Source organism: Coptis chinensis, chromosome 2, assembly GCF_015680905.1.
Source record: "Coptis chinensis isolate HL-2020 chromosome 2, ASM1568090v1, whole genome shotgun sequence".
Taxonomy (NCBI): domain Eukaryota; kingdom Viridiplantae; phylum Streptophyta; class Magnoliopsida; order Ranunculales; family Ranunculaceae; genus Coptis; species Coptis chinensis.
Window position 1 is genome coordinate 96,639,394 of NC_141457.1, and position 17,009 is coordinate 96,656,402.

General features: G+C 36.8%; 1 long non-coding RNA gene across 3 annotated transcripts; it reads left to right on the plus strand.

The window, feature by feature from the left end:
* Positions 1 to 14,759: 14,759 nt before the first annotated feature.
* LOC147519345 (uncharacterized) lies at positions 14,760 to 16,493 on the plus strand. Of its 3 annotated transcripts, none has more exons than XR_015214211.1 (3): positions 14,760 to 14,956; positions 16,198 to 16,289; positions 16,411 to 16,493. It is a non-coding gene; the product is annotated as an uncharacterized LOC147519345 (long non-coding RNA). The 3 variants fall into 3 exon arrangements; XR_015214210.1 differs by lacking the exon at positions 14,760 to 14,956 and adding an exon at positions 15,920 to 16,098 and having other exon boundaries at positions 16,178 to 16,289; XR_015214212.1 differs by lacking the exon at positions 14,760 to 14,956 and adding an exon at positions 15,920 to 16,098.
* Positions 16,494 to 17,009: the final 516 nt, after the last annotated feature.

Here is a 17,009-nt window from a genome sequence, read left to right on the forward strand (position 1 = left end):
TTCACCAATTTCTTTGTCAGATGGCATACCAAGGGCAAAAAGAAACACCCATAAAAGAATTGTGCAATACACTCTTATGTATATTTGGGTATGTTTGTCTTTTTAAAGCTTTCCTTGTCAGTTGTCATGTAATCATATATCCCTCACGGTGACAGTGTATGTACATGTTCCTTTTACCAAGTATAAACTCTAAATTAAGAAACATATTTTTTACTATCTTATACAGCTACTCTATCAGTATAGTCCAGTATATTGGTCTTGTGGTATCAATGTTGTCTAACAGGGAGAAGTGCTCTTGATTAAAGAGTGTAGAGATGATCGATAGTGTGAGACCACCTAGCGCCAATCTTTTTGCTCATACCACTTCTTTAGTGGCTCCTGTCCAAGAACTACTGACACTACCTCTTTTTGTGTGTTTAGATGGTGTATGGATGATGTAGATAGATGATGATCGTTGAACAAAAGAGAAGCGTATCAAAACCTAATTATCCCTCACTAAGTAAAGGATGAGTAGGGTATCGTTCCACTTTTAAGTGTATGTTATGTGAAGGGCGGATTTGGAAAGGGGTTTGAGGGATTAAAACTAATGTTGTAGAGATTGTAGATTCTAATGCTAAACTAAGCTAAACTAACTAAACTATTGAGAATTTATAGAGAGAGAATTCAAGAGATTAGAATCCACCAATACTTTTAATCTATGACCTTCGCTTCATGGTTGTTCTTACAAGTAGACTACAATTAGGCAATCGGCGAGTGCCGATGCCCTTTTGGATGAAACATCGTTAACAATTAACTCTACTTAAGGTTGTTCTTATGTTTATGCTATTAATATCTTCTTTCCTTTTATGTAAGCTCGGGCAGCCATTCAATGTATTACCAAGAGCAACATCAAGGAGTACTTCCTAATAGGGCAGCCATTCAATGAATCACCACTTAAGGCAAACACAAAGAATACTTCCCCTAGCTGACCACTCCCCGAGCTACCCCTTCAAAAGGCAACACAAAGAATACTTCCCTAACTCTAAAGAATTACACTACTAGAAGAAAAGTAAAGAACACTAGCATGATATTAATATTGCAAAACATAAACCCTATTCTATACTTCCATCCCCTGGTGTGGGCAATGGAATTAATAACTACAAACATAAAGAACTAACGATTGAAGAACACCATGAACCGGAAGAATCATTAAACCTTAAGCACTGGCTTCATCTCCTCCCTTGAAGGAGAAGATTAGCCTTCCATATAGAAGGAAGAACACAAGAGCGAGAAGAAGAAGAGTTGAAGAACATAAGACTAGAAAGACTAATTTATTAAGACTTCGACTAGTTAAAACCGATCTTTTATTATTAATCTCTCTCGCCTCAAGTTAAGGAGACAAGAATATAAGTGAATTGGCCAATTACATGAGGCACTTAGGTCCTCTATTTATAGGGGTTACAATGAGTTCTAGAAGCATTCCAAACCGTCATTTGTTTCCTAATACAAATAGGTTTCTTTCAGAGTCCGACTTCGTCTTCAAAAGCTGAGAAGGAATTGGCTACTGATTAATCGATTCATGCGTGCGGGCGCATTATCCATCGTCCCAGACTTAATCAATGCGTCGGGCGCGATCGATCTATCGTCCCAGACATCAGTCAATGTCTGATCGGCCTTCGATCCATCGTCCCCGGGACGATAAACCGATTTTCTCTCTTACGCTTTTATCCTTCTATCCTCTTTTGCGGGCTTTGGTCCAAGCAACGAATCCTTTGGCCTTGGGCTTCCAAATAGACTTTAAAATAGGTCCAAGTCGCATATTTAATAGCTCCAATTCCTTGGCCTTCTCTATGATTGTCCACGGACCTCCCATGTGATCATTAATGCTCCGAATTGCTTCGTTTTACCCCATTTTCTCTAATATTCTACAAAACTCTCTTTTTCACCTGTAGAATCTTAAAACACAACTTATAAACACTATTAGTCCACTAAGATGGCTAAACAAGAGGCATAATCGAGGGTTAAATAGCACTTTTTGAGCACTTATCAACTACGCCAATACTCCATACACATATGCCACTTCCACTATCACTGCTTATGCACAAAGGTTCGGTGGCATTCACAAAGACCACACTAATGACTCTATGCTCATGGCCTATGAAGGATTGCAAATGAGAAAAGTTCTATGCAAGGATAGAAACAATATTTATTTTTTATAATCTGTCAAGTCCCACTCTTCCCACTTGATCCTACAAGCCCTAGAAGAGAGCTTTCCAGAACGCCTATCAATCTTTCAAGAACTCTGAAAACTTGATTGCAATGTGTGAAGTTATATTAAATTACTTCTAAAAAAATATTATCTATGATCTATGATTGTCCAATATCGTTAATTTTCAAAATCGAATTTACATAATAAGTAGAATGACTCAGAATCTTAAGACCTTGAATCTGTCTACATAATAAACAAACTTGATAAGAAATATTACAATATGATCACCATTAGATAGACAATTCATACAATCCTGAAGACTTGCAACAATAGTTTCTAAAGTTATATTACATTTTCAACCGGAAAAAAACTCCTGCTGACATATTTCTGATTACTGCTGCTAGAGGAACAACGACATTCAACCTTAAGCAAACTTAATATAGCTTTCCATGTCAAATGAGGTTAAACTTCCTATGATATTTGAGCATGCTCTAGTCCTCCTTGTATAAGATCCCATAAAATTCCACTCCATTTAGCAATTCATAAGATTCGATGTCTCTTTCTGCTCTGAACACGCTGAAGCCAAAAGCTTCCCATTGTTACTTGGTTAACACTGTTATGTACATCACTCACAGAGAATAATTGGTGCTCAGTACTCCATACCCGATTTTGTCCATTTATTTTCAGATTGTAGGTGCCTCCTCTCTCAAATATTTGTTTCCAAGCCATTGGAGGTCATTTTCTTTCCACTGACTGTAGGGCTACTTGTCTAGCTTCTTTCACCTTGTTTACGAAGTTTTCACCTTTCTCTCTCTCCTTTTTTTTTTCCAGAGAATCACTATCCAAGAGATTAAAATGCATCCCTGGTTTCTAAAGATTCTGCCCGAAGAACTTATTGGAGTTGAAAAAAGTAAGTATGAAAATCTAAACAGTTATGAACCAACCCAAAGCGTTGAAGAAATAGCATGGATTATAGAAGAGGCACAGATACCCTACAGACCGTTCTAAATCTACAATGCAAAATAATAAATGTGTACACCGTATTAGAAACAATAAGCATCAGTCAATATTTAGTCCAACAAAAAACTACAAATTACAAACTAAAGTAAACCAATAAAGAAAATTAACCTGGGTCTTATGAATTGAAGGGCTCTTAATTCCTTCGGGGCAAGCCATGTAGCTGTTGAACGTTGTCCCATTACAGAATATATGGAGGTAGATGGTGTGTTTAGGATTACCTACCTGTGATGCCATACTTTAAAACTTATCCAATTTGAAGACAAAAAAAAAAAAACTGAGTAGAAAAGTGTATATGAGAGGGTACTAAGAAATGGGTAGTCGTAAAAATTGAAACTTCATTGCTGACGTGGACACCCTCACATTGCTCGAAAAGGGACTATAGATGAATGCTCTCTTACACTACTCGCCTCGCAGATCCAACCGGTCCAAGTAGGTTAAATCCCCAACTCTTGGTCATCAACACATATAAATCATAAGAAATCATCGTTGTCTAAGGAAATGTGACAACCAATCAGACAATAAACCATGAGTGAACTACAAAAAGTTGCACTAAGATTATGTTTAAAATAAAGTAGTGAAAGAATTCAAAGAAAGAAGACTTACAAAGTTGATGTGGTCGGAATAAACCAAGAAAAAAGCAAAGAGTGAGCAAATGAAGAGAAACAGAGCAATCTTATTCATTGTTATTACGGTTCTTTGCACTAAAATTTTTGTTTTCGAAGAATGCCCGTACCGGAGCCATTCCAAATGAAAGTATTAGCTCACCTTTGCATTCTCTCTCTACTAAATATAATCAGATGTAGCTAGTTCACGATAGTCAATCGATAATTCCATTTTTTATATTATTATTGTTATAATCAAACTTGAAAAACGAGAGAAACCCTTCTTATTTAGAAGAGTAGTATTACCATCTGAACAAACTCATACCCTCTTTCCACCGACCTATTATTTTTATAATCAAACTTGAAAAACAGAGAAACCCTTCTTATTTAGAAGAGTGTGTTAGATTTTTTTGTCATCAACCATAACTTTAAACAGGTTAAGTGCATCATCAATTCTATTCTCTTTACAAAGACGGTCAAGAATCATATTATAAATTTTCAAATTAGGCTTAATACAATCCTCCTTTTCCATTGTACTCATAACCTTAAGTGCAGCATCAACATTCATAGTTTTACAAATCCCATTTATCATAACACCATAAGTAACTTTGTCCCGTGTAAAACCATACCCAACAATTTTCTGAAACAAACTCACAGCTTCTTCTACTTTACCTTGTAAAAAAAACCCGAGAAGTAAAGTACTAAAAGTAACACCATCTGGCTCTAGCCCAAGTTTTAAAACAACGACAAGTATCAAAAAACCGTAATCTACTCTCCCAACATGACAATAAACATTAATCAAGATACTATACGTAACAATATCTTGTCTAATACCAACAGATGACAATACTTTAATCAATAACAATACTATTAATTATTTATATAGGAGAGCTGTTCAAGTTAGAAATGGTTTCCAAGTTATATTATTACTTGGATTCCTAAGCCTAAATACAACTCAAAAGCTAGAAAAGAAGTTTCATTTAGTAAGTAAAAAAAAAATAGGGAAAATAAGAGATAAAAATTCAACCTTGAGAAATCTAGAGAAGACTTGGGTTGAATGACAGAGGGGATGAATAGGAGATGAAGATTTATGTATTAGTATATGATACTACACATAGCACATGCAAACATAATCCTTATAATATAAGAGGGCATACCGTTTCTCCACCAGTCCATAAATCTTCACCATCTGAACTCAAAACGCCAGCCATCTCAAGAGCAGACCGCGCTTGTGCAAGGTCAGCATGCAAATCTCCAACTAAAAGTTTGTATATGGGTCAAACATAAGAGTAGAATTAGTAACCATTTTACATAAATTTTGCAAAGACATTTTGCAAAGCAGGTAGAAGAAGTCAAGAAACAATTGAAGTCAAGAAATAATCATGTCCTTCTCTTTCATCTATTTTTTACAATTCTCTTATGTTTTTCTTGGTTGATGCAGAAAAAAAAGTTGTCCTTACTAAAACAGTAATGAAAAGGACAGGACAACCTCCTCCGAGAGACTTGTAAAGCGGAAAACTAAAAAGCATATAACACAAAAGGCAGCACTTTAATATAATCAAGTGCAACTATAAAAATAAAAACATTCCCAACTGAAAGTAAGTATTGTGATTCACACGCTTTTCAACAGAGAGATGATTGCAGAACCACTTAGGTAATCTTGTCGTAGTAAAACTTGGTGTACTCCAGTGTTGGGATAAGTACTTGACTTTCTTTTAGGTGTTCTACTCAAGTTATAAGTCTCTAATTGTTTAATAAGCTAAAATAGATCAATGAGTTCACAAAATAAACCTATAGAATAATCAGAGGACCAGTGATGCCAAAATGGTCTTAGGCACAAATTCAATTATCATTACCACAAATTGAACTACAAAAAAAATAAACTTGCTCAAATATTTAAACATACATGATTGAATCAAATGTTAATAGAAAAAACGCATTTGGCCATTTGGTCATTTTGGTACTGGTGAAATAAATATAAAAACCACATAACAAAGCAAACAGCATGAAAAGTTACTTCATTGAAGAAATGGGGAAGTGATAAAAGATAATAAATGATAAAAGATACAAGATACAGTTACTTGGCCGAATTCGAAATAAAGATAATATACTTACAAAACGATGTGGAATACTTGGATGGGTTCTCACCACGACCTTCCTTGATAATTGTCTTAGTCACTTTAGCTTCGGAATCAACCCGTGGAGGACCTTTTTTATCATCTTGAGATGGTTCCGCATGAACAAATGCAGCATCTTCAATAATTGAAACAGCCTCATTGTTGAGAAGGGTTAGAAAGTTGAAGTATTTGACACGGGGTGTAAACAAAATAGGAATAAGGCTCAGAATCAAAATTATTCATGAATGGTATTGGGTGGGTTTCTAAGTTTCGAGAGGCAGAATCAGGTGTATTATTCATGAATGGTATTGGATGGGTGCCGTTATATTTGACCTCTAAACATAGACATAAATTTTCTGCAATCGAGCAAACTTAAGAGATAAGATTAATGAAATGCGAGCGTGATGTTACACTACTCGCCTCGCACATCCAACCGGTCCAAGTAGGTTGAATCCTCAACTCTTGGTCGTCAAAGATTGGAACTTCAACCTCCAAGTTGGGTTGAGATGCGCGAGCGTGATGTTACACTACTCGCCTCGCACATCCAACCGATCCAAGTAGGTTGAATCCCCAACTCTTGGTAAGTAAACCAAAAGACTAAACTTCCAAAACTTAAACTTTGTCTAGACTTTATACATTCTAAGAATCAAACTTCTTATTTAGTTTTCCTCATTCTGAACTTCTACAATTAGATTGGTGTCCTACGTTGTTTATGAGAACAGAGGATATGAGGGGAGGGGTGGGTGAGCTTAAAACTATGAAAGCGCTAAACATGAAAATTAACTACGCTTAGCTAATTAACTAATGATTAATTATACAAAATACGTATAAGCTTGGAAAGTGTTCGTCAAAGAAAGATTGGAACTTCAACCCCCAAGTTGGGTTTAGATGCGCGAGCGTGATGTTACACTACTCGCCTCGCACATCCAACCGGTCCAAGTAGGTTGACTCCCCAACTCTTGGTCGTCAAAGATTGGAACTTCAACCTCCAAGTTGGGTTGAGATGCGCGAGCATGATGTTACACTACTCGCCTCGCACATCCAACCGGTCCAAGTAGGTTGAATCCCCAACTCTTGGTAAGTAAACCAAAAGACTAAACTTCCAAAACTTAAACTTTGTTTGGAATTGAACTTCTTATTTAGTTTTCCTCATTCTGAACTTCTACAATTAGATTGGTGTCCTACGTTGTTTATGAGAAAGATTGGAACTTCAACCCCAAAGTTGGGTTGAGATGCCCGAGCGTGATGTTACACTACTCGCCTCGCACATCCAACCGGTCCAATTAGGTTGACTCCCCAACTCTTGGTCGTCAAAGATTGGAACTTCAACCTCCAAGTTGGGTTGAGATGCGCGAGCGTGATGTTACACTACTCGCCTCGCACATCTAACCGGTCCAAGTAGGTTGAATCCCCAACTCTTGGTCGTCAAAGATTGGAACTTCAACCTCAAGTTGGGTTGAGATGCGCGAGCGTGATGTTACACTACTCGCCTCGCACATCCAACCGGTCCAAGTAGGTTGAATCCCCAACTCTTGGTAAGTAAACCAAAAGACTAAACTTCCAAAACTTAAACTTTGTCTGGACTTTATACATTCTAAGAATCAAACTTCTTATTTAGTTTTCCTTATTTTGAACTTCTACAATTAGATTGGTGTCCTACGTTGTTTATGAGAACAGAGGATATGAGGGGATTCAACCTAATTAACTACGCTTAGCTAATTAACTAATGATTAATTATACAAAATATGTATAAGTTTGGAAAGTGTTCGTCAAAGAAAGATTGGAACTTCAACCCCAAAGTTGGGTTGAGATGCGCGAGCATGATGTTACACTACTCGCCTCGCACATCCAACCGGTCCAAGTAGGTTGAATCCCCAACTCTTTGTCGTCAAAGATTGGAACTTCAACCTCCAAGTTGGGTTGAGATACGCGAGCGTGATGTTACACTACTCGCCTCGCACATCCAACCGGTCCAAGTAGGTTGAATCCCCAACTCTTGGTAAGTAAACCAAAAGACTAAACTTCCAAAACTTAAACTTTGTCTGGGCTTTATACATTCTAAGAATCGAACTTCTTATTTAGTTTTCCTCATTCTGAACTTCTACAATTAGATTAGTGTCCTACGTTGTTTATGAGAATAGAGGATATGAGGGAAGGGGTGGGTGAGCTTAAAACTATGAAAACGGTAAACATGAAAATTAACTACGCTTAGCTAATTAACTAATGATTAATTATACAAAATGCGTATAAGCTTGGAAAGTGTTCGTCAAAGAAATATTGGAACTTCAACCCCCAAGTTGGGTTGAGATGCGCGAGCGTGATATTACACTACTCGCCTCGCACATCCAACCGGTCCAAGTAGGTTGAATCCCAACTCTTGGTCGTCAAAGATTGGAACTTCAACCTCCAAGTTGGGTTGAGATGCGCGAGCGTGATGTTACACTACTCGCCTCGCACATCCAACCGGTCCAAGTAGGTTGAATTCCCAACTCTTGGTCGTCAAAGATTGGAACTTCAACTTCCAAGTTGGGTTGAGATGCGCGAGCGTGATGTTACATTACTCGCCTCGCACATCCAACCGGTCCAAGTAGATTGAATCCCCAACTCTTGGTAAGTAAACCAAAAGACTAAACTTCCAAAACTTAAACTTTGTCAGGGTTTTATACATTCTAAGAATCGAACTTCTTATTTAGTTTTCCTCATTCTAAATTTCTACAATTAGATTGGTGTCCTACGTTGTTTATGAGAACAGAGGATATGAGGGGAGGGGTGGGTGAGCTTAAAACTATGAAAGCGCTAAACATGAAAATTAACTACGCTTAGCTAATTAACTAATGATTAATTATACAAAATACGTATAAGCTTGGAAAGTGTTCATCAAAGAAAGATTGGAACTTCAACCCCCAAGTTGGGTTTAGATGCGCGAGCGTGATGTTACACTACTCGTCTCGCCCATCCAACCGGTCCAAGTAGGTTGACTCTCCAACTCTTGGTTGTCAAAGATTGGAACTTCAACCTCCAAGTTGGGTTGAGATGCGCGAGCGTGATGTTACACTACTCGCCTCGCACATCCAACCGGTCCAAGTAGGTTGAATTCCCAACTCTTGGTCGTCAAAGATTGGAACTTCAACCTCCAAGTTAGGTTGAGATGCGTGAGCGTGATGTTACACTACTCACCTCGCACATCCAATCGGTCCAAGTAGGTTGAATCCCCAACTCTTGGTAAGTTAACCAAAAGACTAAACTTCCAAAACTTAAACTTTGTCTGAGCCTTATACATTCTAAGAATCGAAGGGTGGGTGAGCTTACATCAGGTATAAGCCTGCAGCAAAGCATCTCTTGTCCAAAGCATAAAAACTAACCTAAGGTGTTACGACATGAACTAAAAGCCATGGAGTACTTTGAACAGTCAATCACTTATTTTTTCTAAAAAGAACCGTCAAATATCTGGTGAATTAGTAAATTTTCTCCCCTGAACAACTTTCCTGACCTTCTCGTGAAAACCCAAAATCCTTTGGTTAAAATAAACTTTTTGTACAGCAGAACTATGACCTTAACATGTATATTTTAGGGTGCTAGACACTTCGAAAGAGTGACTTAATCAATTCAAACACAATATGTAATCAGTTGATAATAAAACTACAAACTGGACCATGTCATGCCCAATTGAATCATATCATTTATGTTTGACACGTACAAATCATCCAATTTTTTATTTTTTTTTTGTTTATTTTATTTTATTTCATAGTCGTCCAAAATGGAGACCATGAACTTGGACAAAGAATCCATTTATCAACAAATTAACATAATATTTATCATAATATTTTATAACGCAACATTATATACTACGACATGTGTTTGAAAACTACTTAATAGGGAGTAAATTGTACATGTCTCCCTGTGCATGCTCCACAAAATCGAGATTCCATTGAGTTACTCTCTGCATTGCGGCGTATCCTCCAATTGCAAAGGCTCTAAGGAGATTCAAAGTCGCAACAGATTGGCAGTATGCCACCAACCTATGAGGATCTGGGGTCCTATCCTTCTCAGTAAAAGCATCCCCATTTATATTATCCCCTCTGTAACTTGGTAGCTTAACTCCATCCCTGTCCTCAAAATTATCTGATCTCGGCATCGCAAATTGCCCAACCATTCTCCCAACCTAAAATAGAATTACCTCAAATTACAAAACATCTTCCATCTAAAACGATCAATGAAATTTGTAAACGTAACATTTAAGTCAACCTTAATTAAAGTTTCACTTGAACAATGTACTAAATATGGTAAAAATTCAACTCTTAATTGAATAAACATAAGGTAAACATCAACCTATACTCTTACAAAAAGAATTGAGATTAACTATCTAGTAAGACTCAAACTTAAATGCAACCGAATAATATATCATATCGGTAATTAAGGTGAATGATCCGGAAGTAAAATCATTTATAGAGAAGTATTTACTCCCTGCAAATTCGAGTTCACCAACATGCAAAGTTCTTGAGCGTTTGAAGCTTAGTGAGATACTGAGATCTATCATGCTGATATTGATAGAAAAAAGGAACCACTTGCGATCATTTTAGTTAGGTAATCAGAGAAAAGCACCACCGTGGAGATGAGAGGGAGGGAGTGAAGAAATATGGGTTTTTAGTATGTGGGGTTTCTCTGTTTCATTCTGTCCGCAGAGAGGACTCTTAGTCTTGCGTTCTTCAACTATATCCCTAAGTTTCGGAGTTTTGGAGTTTTTGTTGGAGACATGTATCGCAGACGCAGACTCGTAGTTTTTCTCTCCTGATTTTCTGTAATCCCCCTATCGACGTGGACACCCTCAGAGCGCTCTAAAGGGGACTGCTATTATATATATATAAAGATTTGCAACTATTAAATGGTAGAGTACAGAGTGGAACTCTTTTGACTGGTAATATCCTTATGCAACATGAGAGGACAATTTCTGCATACAATTAGATAAATAGCTATTGGCGAGCAGTAGGGCAAACAGTGAGCCTATAAGTCGTATATTATCGTTTATAAAGACAATTTGGAATTCCATTCTACGCTAATTTGTGTTGGGATTCTTCCAATGTGAGTTTTGAGCATATCTATTATAGCCAAACCTGGGGAATATCATTTAAAAGGGAACTGGATTAAGAGGTTCTTTTTTATATTCTAAAGAACTCAAAAACTTGTAGCACGATTTCGTACCTTGCTCAAAAATTTGTAGGCTTGGTCCATTGATTCTATATCACCTCTCTTTGAACCTTCTATGCTTAGGAGAGTCTATGCTGGCTACGTGAAGAAAAAAAAAACCATCACTGTCATCGAATGGGGTTGGGTAATTGGAGTTGGCGGTTAGTGTTTTGAGGTTTTGTGGATTATGATAATATGAAGAGACATTTTTTAGAATTGGCAGAGATATCTCGTACGAACATAAGGGTTCGGAGACGAAAGGGAAGAGAGGGTGTAAACCCAAAATATAGTTTCGGTGGGGTTAAATTTTGTGGGACTCTTTAGTTTCGCAGTTTTTTTCTGCCCCTTTCTCGTAATCCCCCTGTCGACATGGATACCCTCACAGCGCTCCAAAAGGGAATGCTATCATATCAGAATAGATTATTGATGTACTACCACCTGATGCTATGAGAATACTTAATCGAATCCTTAAGTAAGTCTTTAAGAAATAAAAATCATCAAAAGATGAACAGGAAGAAATCCATGGCAAAAAAAAAATTGATGTATCTATCAATGAGGTTGGCAGAGTCATAATAATCTAAGATTTCATTGTTGTAATGAGAAAAACATGGCCCATTGGCAAATCAAGACCTACTATCACTACCTGATGATCAATCGCCCGCATCACAAATTTTTCATGTGTGTTGTTCACGATTATGATTATCCAACCACTAGAATATTAACAGGAGTAGAGTATATCATATCAGAATAGATTATTGATGTACTACCACCTGATGCTATGGGAATACTTAATTGAATCCTTAAGTAAGTCTTTAAGAAATAAAAATCATCAAAAGATGAATAGAAAGAAATCCATGGCAATAAAAAAAAAAATAATGTATCCATAGCAAGTAGAATCCTTGATTTGCAGTTATTCTAGAATCAAACAACTCAATTCATGAAATTGTAATACCACCAATAAATAACATTAGAAACCTTTATCAATAGACAACATTGACTATATTATTACAATTGTACCAGTCTTTGATTGCTTCTCGCCATTTGCATTCCTTAGTAATGACATTAATGCTGGATTTTCCATCGATTTCCCTTGGGGAAAAAATGAGGGATTTTTTCAACAAAAGAAACCTGTGATCAGGAACTTTTTATCAATGATTTGCTGAATTTTGAAGAATGCAAAGAGGGCACAAAAAAGTAAATGGATATAAGTATGGGAGCGTTTAATGACTTTGCTATAAATGAGTAGATAGGAAACTTCAGTTATTTCAGGTTTGTATTGTACTTAACTCCGATTTGGAAGAATAGAGCTAGAAGCATAAATGAATTACCGGGGAAGGGACGAATTCATGAAATTGCAAACCGCCTCGGAAGAAAACAGCATGACTGGCAGAGCAACTAACAGAAGTGGAAGAGAAGAATATCTTAGCGCTTCCATTATGAGAGAACATTGATTGTCTGGTTCCTTAACCAAGCAGAATAAGGCAATAGTTCATGCTTAAGAGTTCTACATACCCGAACTGTGTAATCCATTGGCTTAGCCAATATATCAACATTTGTCTAAGTAAGTCTATATTAGCTCAGTGGACCTCTGGTACAATTGGAATGGTCACCAATAGAATATTAATAGTGTAATACCTCACATTTGGGATAAGATGTGAATTTGCTGTACATTGTACTTCAACAGTACAATAGAAATGAATATTTTGAATACTAAAATATGGTCTTGTTTAGAGAGCATCTTTACTTAAAGTCAAAATCATTATCCCGGTGAACAAAAAGCATTTGCCATAGAAAGATACCATGTCAATTAGACAATTAGTCAAATGCGTCTTAGAAATAAAAGTATTAACATTTGAACTAATGATTTCATACTAACTCCGAGATAAAATCAAACAGTAAAACCCCAAATGACAAAACAAACAAAGAACGATTCAATAAAAGCAATACAACATTAATCTAGAGATTAGAATCATGTTTTTTTTAATCATTAATAGAACATTTGAAAATAAGAAGATGGCACAAACTATATAGGAATCTATATTGTCTAAAGTATTAAACCACTAAAAAAAAAAAAAAATCCTTGTACCTTGATCGATATTGATTTCATCTCAATGGGTGAGGATGAAGAATCTTCGCAATATCAAAGAACACGTGGAATTAATGTACTTGGGGATAAGAAAAGATAAAACCAAACACACTATATTGCATTTTAAAATGGTAACTTATAATTAAAAATAGCATCGAAATCCCGAGGAGATCAAAGGAACTTCAGCAAGAAAGGATTGAGTCCGAGGAGATTGTTTTCTAAATAATTTTCTCGGTGTTGTGAGAATGAGAGAAGGGAAGCTTTTGGGTTTCGAGTGAAATGAAATCAACATGCGATAGAAGCTTTATTGTTTCATGGAGGTGATTGCTTTGCCAAAAAAAATTTGGTGTTTTGAAAAGCTAAAATTTGGAGAAGAAAGTACGAAAATTTTACAATTGTTATCAAATGAACTAAAATGGATTAAAACAAAAAGTGAAAACTAAAAACCAAATGAAGAACCAACATACCTCAGCTTCTAGTGATGTTCCAGAATCCCCCTTGGTGCCACATAAATCAGCAAAAAGAGTAGCCCACTTGACTGCCTTCCTCAGTCTACCAATAAGGTGCCTTGGCGTGCATTTGGCCCATCTGGCAACTGTCTTTTCTCCATGGCATGACTCCAAGCCCTCTCTGACGATGGATATACCTATTTCAAAACTTAAAAGATTAAGTACATCAAGATCAAGCATTGTGACAAAGAAAGCACATGACCACTGAAGAACCATGACTTTAAACGAATGACTGACTTTCCATAATACTATTGCAATTTTGTGTTGAACTATCTAGCAATAATGTAAACGCGTTCAATGTATGTAAGCTTTCCACTTCAAAAAAACAAAGATGAACATGGAATAAACCAACCCATTATCTGAAGATGGATTTCACTGGGAAAAAAATGAAAAATAAAAAATAAAAATAAAAAATAACAATAAAAATTCGGCTAACCTGCCTGTGTTTGTCCAAAGAAGAGAGAGAAAGTTATGGGAAGAGAATCCAAGCAATGGATAAGAATCGCAGAGGTTCTTATGTCAGAAAAACTGACTTATAAATATTCATCACAATTAGATTTCCCTTAAATCCAACTCTAATAGGTACAAACCACACTGGTGCATAAACCCTTGAACAGGACGACATATGACGATTCGGGCTTCTGGCGATTTGTGGGAGGAAGATACAAAACATAGGGTTCCACACGTCTCAGATTAACAGTTTGGTTCGTCTGGGTAGAGAATCTCAAGAGTTGTTTTTAATTTTAGTCGTGGGTTTTTCTTTTTTTTTTGGGAACAGTCGTGGGTTTTTGAGGTGGGGTTTCCATTTTAAGTGGGAGACATCTATCGCAGTTTTTTTCTCCACTTTTCTCGTAATCCCCCTGTCGACGTGGATAGCCTAAAAAACCTTGAAAAGGGACAGTCCCTTTTTCTGGTATGTGAGGGTGTCCACGTCGACAAATTTTAAGTACCCTCTTTACTCACTAGAAATCAGGAGCAACCCCGCAATTTAAACCCCGCGATTTAAAGTTCGAAAAATCAGGATAACTAAATAACCCCACGAGTCCCCCAAATCCTTCTTTTCTCCACCTCTAAAGAGAAGTTGAGTACTTCTAAAATCTCCACCTCTAAGGAGAAGTTGAGTACTTCTGAAAGACATTTCAGAACGGGCTGCAGGCAAGGGAAGCTTTAGCTATAGCCGTTTCTTTGCAATTGGCCTGTTCCATTTTCTTGAGTTGGCAAATGCAACAGAGCCTACCGTCTTAGAAAAGGTTAGATCTCTTGCTTTCTTCTAAGCAATTTGAACGACTTATGGTTTTGATGCTATTGATTAAACTTACACTTATTCTCCTAGAAAATAACTTTATCAGTTATCACTCTGATATCTTAGTTTTAACTTCATGGCACATATTTATCAGGTGAGCCAGTGAAAGTCTCATTAATTTCCTGAAAGGCAACACATTTTTGGTGTTTATTCTTCCTGCTTTTTGTTTTGTTCTCTCACATGCATCAGTGTGGAAAAAAAAATGTTCGTTGATGGCCACATAAAATGAATTTTGAACTTCATGGCAATCCGTTGATGCTTCTCTGAGGTGATGTCCATGTTGGACTGGGATGTCAGGAGGTTATCCCGTGAAATTACTGTACAAAGAAATAATTGATCAAACAAAAAGGCTTTAATTGAGAAGAGTTGACTGAGTGATTTTAACTTACTGATATTCATCCTTGTGAGATGAGTCCTCAAGCAACATAGATAAAGGTTGCAGATTTTCACTTTTATTGCATGTTTCTTTCACCCGTATCTCAGTTTCTTCAACAATACATTCTATTTGCATAGCGTCAGTAATTTCTATGCATGTAGCTTCATGTTCAAGACCTATAAAGTGCCGCAGATGTCAGTATTAGATCGTAATGTGTTCAGGCGTAACAAGACATGGAATGCAAAAGACATTTAGAAATCTTTATATATATATATATATATATAATAGCAGTCCCATAGGCAAATTTTAAGTACCCACTTTACTCACGCGAAATCAGGAGAGGGAAAACTAGTCACGGGAAATAAGGAGAGAAAAAATAAATTATACCCCGCAAATAAGATTCTAAACCCCACGAGTCCCCCAAAACCTTCTTTCTCCGCCTCCTTCCCTAGGAACAAAAACGCTAAATGCATATTTAATCACCCTGTTTATGGTGATGCCTATACCATGAACATCCCGGAACTAGCAGGTGCATTTATCCGCGATGCCAAACATGGGTGGTTGGTAATGTCACAGCCTAAGCTTTTAGATGAGAAACAAACTACTATATATAAGAGAGCGGTTGACAAGAACTATCACTTAAAGATGAAAGCTTCAAAATTTATCTTTAGCGAAATAAGTTAGAAATTCCCCATCATGCCATTTATTGCAAGGTTAGCAAACTTCTTATTAATTTTGTGGTAGAGTTATTCTTGCTGTGTTTTGATTTTTGTATTCTTTTCCTTGACCAAGGTTTTGCAATTTCCAATCAGGGCTTTGGAAGAGAAGCGAGCTCGCTTGGGATTGGTTGAATGTGTGAACCATGACCTTTTGCAGCCATATCCTATTCTTCAAGAGAAACCTGGTAAGCATGAAAAGATAGATTGAGGTGATGGCATGAAAAGATAGATTGAGGTGATAAACATGGTTCTGCACAACTATTATACATTTCAAACACACTTGAAGCTTTTTGTGTCTTCTTTCAGGTGACTTTGTTGCCCATATAAAATTCAGTGTTGTTAATGCCAAATGGGTCAGATCATATTACATCTCATGCTCTGCAGGAGTTCTGACCACTAAAAGCAATGACGAATGACCCGTAAATCAAGGCAAGGCCATCTCTGGGGACAAAAATCAAGAAGAAAGGTGGTGGCAAGAAGAAGAAAGGTGAGATAAAACTCTAAACCTTTCAAAGAACTGAAATTTCTAGCATTCAAAAGAGCTAGCAGTGTTTCCTCGATCCACTCCACCAAATTTAGGATATAATTATGGTGGAAATGGATAAAGGGATAATTGTGTAGCTTTTCATCATGTTCAGCCTATGAATTCTCATAATTTTTTGCATCAGTCAAGTCCCAATAACAATTTCAAAAAGTGTTTGTGTGGCAGGTAAGAAGGGTGACAAGGCTGACGAGATTGCTGACACTATCCATGTTTTATAGGGTTAACATTGTAGGTTCATAGAACACTTTGTTAGACTTGAGTGGAGCACATTACCTCTACCAGTGTTACATTCAAGGATCAATTAATTTCATTTTTGGTAATGCAAAATCACTCTATGAGGTAAGGTCCCAAACCTTCATAT